This window comes from Seriola lalandi, unplaced genomic scaffold (genome assembly GCF_002814215.2).
Source record: "Seriola lalandi dorsalis isolate HSWRI2012SDOR001 ecotype SW California unplaced genomic scaffold, Sedor1 jcf7180002054927, whole genome shotgun sequence".
Taxonomy (NCBI): Eukaryota; Metazoa; Chordata; class Actinopteri; order Carangiformes; family Carangidae; genus Seriola; species Seriola lalandi.
Window position 1 is genome coordinate 2667453 of NW_019525479.1, and position 6000 is coordinate 2673452.

The window sequence follows — 6000 nt, forward strand, 5'->3', positions numbered from 1 at the left end:
CCCAACCCCCCACCGGCCCGCCAGTCAGTCAGTTCAGGTATTAGACACAGAACACATTGTCAGATTAATTGTGTGATTGCGCTGTAAATATTAAATGTGCTGGACTTACATATTAATCCCTCTGTCCTCCTCTAGTATAGCTTCTCTTTGAATACATTTTTCATTTAATTTAGAAATGAGTGATTTGTATTTCATGTTTTAGGCTGCTGCCCTAAGAAGACAATATTGGAATTACAGTAAGCTTCTTATAAGCTGATACAATTATTGAGGTGAGGAGTTTGTATTGTCGCGTGAAAGTGGGACCTTATGCTCTTTCAATTTAGAAAACACAACTTTTATCAGGCTAGAGAAATTTGATCTCCTAACATATGCCACTTCTTTGTGGGATGAATTTATGCCAGAGAGCAGCTGGCAATACATTTATCACCTTGCTACTGCTGTTTGGGGAGGGTTGTATAGAAGGAAAAAAAAAAAAAAGAGGGAGAAGATTAGACATGATTAATTTTGTCGAGGCATTCAAAAAGACCAGAGTTGGAAGAAGTATTCAGATCTTTTACCTAAATCAAAGAACCAATATAAAAATGTAAAAATACTCCAGTCCTGCAAACATAAAAAAATTATCTAATGTATTACAAGTAAAGGTATGTGTTCTGCAGAAAAATGGCACCTGTGATCAATATATTATCATATCTGATATTATTTGATTGTTTATACTGATGCATTGGCTTGTAAGCAGCATTTTACTACTGCAGCTGGTACAGGTGCAGATAGTTCTATCTAGTATCTATTTTATATACAATTATGTAGTTTAGTCCATTGGTTCTCAACATAAGGGTCAGGCTTCTAAAGGGTCATAAGGTAAATATGAGATGATTGATGTAGCAGAAAAGAACAAAAACAAAGTTCTGCAACACAAAACTATTTGTTTCTCTAATGTTTGCTGTTAATTGTGCCTATTTGCGCCTTATTTAAAATCAAACTAAGACATTTACAGGGGAAATCACTTTTAATGTTGCTGTTAATAACTCATAGATACCTGAAATGGGACAAGTGGCCACAACTAGACACTGATTTGATTTTTTGATTTTTTTTTTGTAAGGGTTACAAATCAAACAACTAGTTGTTACACCTATCAAATAAATGTGGTTGGGAAGAAAAAGGTTGAACAAAAAGGAAATGTTCAAGTAAAATACATGAACCTCAAAACTACTTAGGTGCAGTATCTGAGTAAAAGTACTTAGTAACATTCCATCAGCAAGAGATATAGCAATAGTGCAGTAACCTGAGGTGATGTTTTTAACTATTAAACCTTAAGTTTTCATTTCACTATGCTAGGAGAGCTAGACCAGTATATTGGCCAGGGTGAAATTAGCTTATCAGAGATATATTGAATTGCTGTATGTGTTGGGCTTGGGCTACAGCAGCGCAATGTGTCAAACTTTGAGGCAGTTTAGAAAGTGTCTCTGTTACACAGCTTGTCCACAGGAGAGTTGAGTTTTACACTGTAAAATATCCCGCTCAGTACATAACTCGCTACAAAATTATTATCGGTTAATATTTAGTTTTTTTTCTTCAAACCACCAAATACCAATATTATTATTAGCCTTAACAATCCTGTATCAGTTGAGTTGTATGAATCAACATTTTTTTATATCGATATTCCAAATAAGAAGATTTTCACATATTTTCTTTTAAATGTTTAGTTAAAAGTGAAAGTCTGAAGAACTGTGCTTTTATTTTTAATCATAAGAATTTGTAACATCAATCAAACAAATATATTTTGAACTTGGTGGGATCTGTTCCCTACAGTGAACCTGTCTTTAACATCATCAGTGTGTTGCAAGGAGTAGGCCCATGAATATGAAGAGTTTTACAAATCACACACGGACTTTGCTGTCACTACTTGTCTGCTTAATACTATTTTCAGGGAAAAGGGCCAGATGTTCAGAAAGGGGCCAGATGATCCGTTCCTGTGCACCATGTGAAGGTCACAGCGACCGGTCTTATGGTAACGCAAGGTACTGATCGAGGGCAGATGTTCACAGGGTTATCCATTCCATATGGCCATCACTCGTCCGTGGGCCTTTTCACAGCACAGCGCTTGTAAACACGCTTTAGTTTGCTGTTCTCTTTTTTTCTGCCCCTGTAAAACATGTCCTAAATCCAATCACCTAGTCTTTCTAAAGGGGATGATGTTGATGAATGGGAATGTGTAGTGGTAGTAGTGACCTATAAGCCCCTACTGAAATTACAGGCAGGCAACCAGCCAGCCAACAGGACATCCAGCCAGCCAGGCCTGGCCAGGGCACCAGGAAACAGCTAGAGCTTAAAGAGGGGATTGTTTAGATAGACAATGGTGTCTACCTGGTTTTAATCCCTGCTCAGAAAGAGTACAGGGATTGGCAGAGTTTAATAAATGAAAGTGCTCCTATAATCAGGATTTGCCAAAGTGCCCCTTTGTGTTAATCGGACATTTTTTACAGCATGGTTTTTGACATCTGCCACAGCAAGTGGTGTTAACCCCTCAGCTGCCCCAGTTGCATCCACCGGTACATTTGCACCAGATCACTGGTGGAGAAGTCGCTGAGGACACATGACATAAATGCAGAGTGTGAACATTTTGCACACAAGTCAAGTGTCTGTTTCTAAACAGTGAAAATCATTAGAAAATTTTAAAATGAGGATTCATATATTGGAAAGAGATTTAGTTAATTGCACTTGAGAAGTAGCTGCTTATTTTTGCCTTATCATGATATCTTTCTATGCGTCTTCACGTACCTGAAAATATTGTGCAGGATGCAGCCGACCTGCAGCCGTGATGGGGCTCCAGCTGACTGTGGCACGGCCTCATTACTTACTTAGCAGAGGCTAATAGAACAAGGATGTGTAATTACTTCATTGCTAAAATAGAAAGCTGCATTTTAATAATTAAAGTCCAGTGTATCAGCGGTAAAGCATGATAAAATTGTTTTAAAATCAAGGATTACAACAGTAAATCCTGACAGGCCAGATGTGAGAACGGGAGGGGCCGCTGCATTCTGGGACCAGATTAAACAGAAAATCCCACAGGACTGCACTGTCTTTTCTCTACAGCTTAGGGGCTTGTGTGGACTCAACATGCTGTAATCCACCGATTAGCTGATATAATCACCTGTAAATACACCTTATTCATGATGTTACTCTGGGCCATCAGGCCCTGCATTGCCCTGCTCTCATGTCCCACATGTGTGTTGGACACAAGGGCATAGATTTGGACTCAACATTGGAAAGGACGCAACAAACCTGCCACAACTCCAATCAAAGAGTTTGACTTTTTAATGCTGTCAACCGAATGGTTTATTAATTATGAGATCTCAATTTAGAAATGCTTACACACAAATGAAATATATGTACGTGTATTACATTTCCACGTATTAAAAAAATAAATAAATAAAATTGCATAGCATGACAAGGCATCAAACAGCAGAGTACAGTATGGCATAAAAGGTCAAAAAAACATAATTGTATATTAAGGCATAAAATGTCATAAAATCGTCATAGTATGGTAAGGAATGAAACGACACAGTTTAGTTAGGCATAAAAATGTCAAATGTCATAGTATAGTATGGCATAAAAGGTCAAAAAAGGTCATTGTATATTAAGCAAGGAATGAAACGACACAGTATCGTTTGGCATAAAACGTCAAAAAAACATCATTGTATATTAAGGCATAAAATGTCATAAAAACGTCATAGTATGGTAAGGAATGAAACGACACAGTATACTTAAGCATAAAAATGTCAAAAAATGTCATAGTATAATATGGCATAAAAATGCCAAAAAACATCATAGTATAGTATGGCATAAAAGGTCAAAAAAACATCATTGTATATTAAGGCATAAAATGTCATAAAATCGTCATAGTATGGTAAGTAATGAAACGACACAGTATAGTTAGCCATAAAAATGTCAAAAAATGTCATAGTATGGTATAAAAATGTCAAGAAATGTCATAGTATAGTATGGCATAAAACGTCAAAAAAACATCATTGTGTATTAAGGCATAAAATGTCATAAAAACGTCATAGTATGGTAAGGAATGAAGCGACACAGTAGAGTTAGGCATAAAAATGTCAAAAAATGTCATAGTATAGTATGGCAAAAAAATGTCAAATGTCATAGTATAGTATGGCAAAAAAATGTCAAATGTCATAGTATGGGATGGCATAAAACGTCAATAAGACATTGTGATATATTAAGGCATAAAAGGTCATAAGAACGTCATAGTATGGTAAGGAATGTAACGACATAGTATAGTATGGTATAAAAATGTCAAAAAATGTCATAGTATATGGCATAAAAATGCCAAAAAATGAAATGAAATAAAACGTCAATAAAACATTATGATATATTAAGGCATAAAATGTCATAAGAACGTCATAGTATGGTAAGGAATGTAACGACACAGTATAGTATGGCATAAAAATGTCAAAAAATGTCATAGTATATGGCATAAAAATGCCAAAAAATAAAATGAAATAAAACGTCAATAAAACATTATGATATATTAAGGCATAAAATGTCATAAGAATGTGTTAGTATGGTAAAGAATGGAATGACACAGTATAGTTAAGCATAAAAATGTCAAAAAATGTGATAGTATGGTAAGGAATGAATCGGCATAGTATAGTTAGGCATAAAAATGTCAAAAAATGTCATAGTATAGTATGGCATAAAAGGTCAAAAAAACATCATTGTATATTAAGGCATAAAATGTCATAAGAACGTCATAGTATGGTAAAGAATGAAATGACACAGTATAGTTATGGCATACAAATGTCAAAAAATATCATAGTATAATATGGCATAAAAATGCTAAAAAATGTCCTAGTATAGTTTTGCATAAAAGGTAAAAAAAAACATCATTTTATATTAAGGCATAAAATGTCATAAGAACGTCATAGTATGTTAAGGAATGAAATGACATAGTATAATATGGCATAAAAATGACAAAAAACATTATAGTATAGTATGGCATAAAAGGTCAAAAAAACATTGTATATTAAGGCATAAAATGTCATAAGAACGTCATAGTATGGTAAAAAATGGAATGACACAGTATAGTTAAGCATAAAAATGTCAAAAAATGTCATGGTATAGTATGGCATAAAAATGTCAAAAAATGTCATAGTATAGTATGGCATAAAACGCCAAAAAAACATTATGATATATTAAGGCATAAAATGTCATAAGAACGTCGTAGTATGGTAAAGAATGGAATGACACAGTATAGTTGAGCATAAAAATGTCAACAAATGTCATAGTATAGTATGGCATAAAACGTCAAAAAAACATCATTTTATATTATGGCATAAAACGCCAAAAAAACATTTTATATTAAGGCATAAAATGTACTATGAACGTCATATTATGGTAAGGAATGAAATAACACAGTATAGTTAGGCATAAAAATGTCAAAAAATGTCTATAGTATAGTATGGCATAAAAGGTCAAAAAAACATCATTATTTGTTAAGGCATAAAATGTCATAAAAACATCATAGTAAAGTAAGGAATGAATCGACATAGTATAGTATGGTACAAAAATGTCAGAAAATGTCATAGTATAACATGACATAAAAATGCCAAAAAAAACATCATAGTATAGTATGGCATAAAACGTCAAAAAAACATCATTGTATATTAAGGCATGAAATGTCATAAGAACGTCGTAGTATGGTAAAGAATGGAATGACACAGTATAGTTGAGCATAAAAATGTCAACAAATGTCATAGTATAGTATGGCATAAAACGTCAAAAAAACATCATTTTATATTAAGGCATAAAATGTCATACGAACGTCATAGTATGGTAAGGAATGAAATGACATAGTATAATATGGCATAAAAATGACAAAAAACATTATAGTATAGTATGGCATAAAAGGCCAAAAAAACATCATTTTATATTAAGGCATAAAATGTCATAAGAACGTCATAGTAATGTAAGGAATGAATCGAC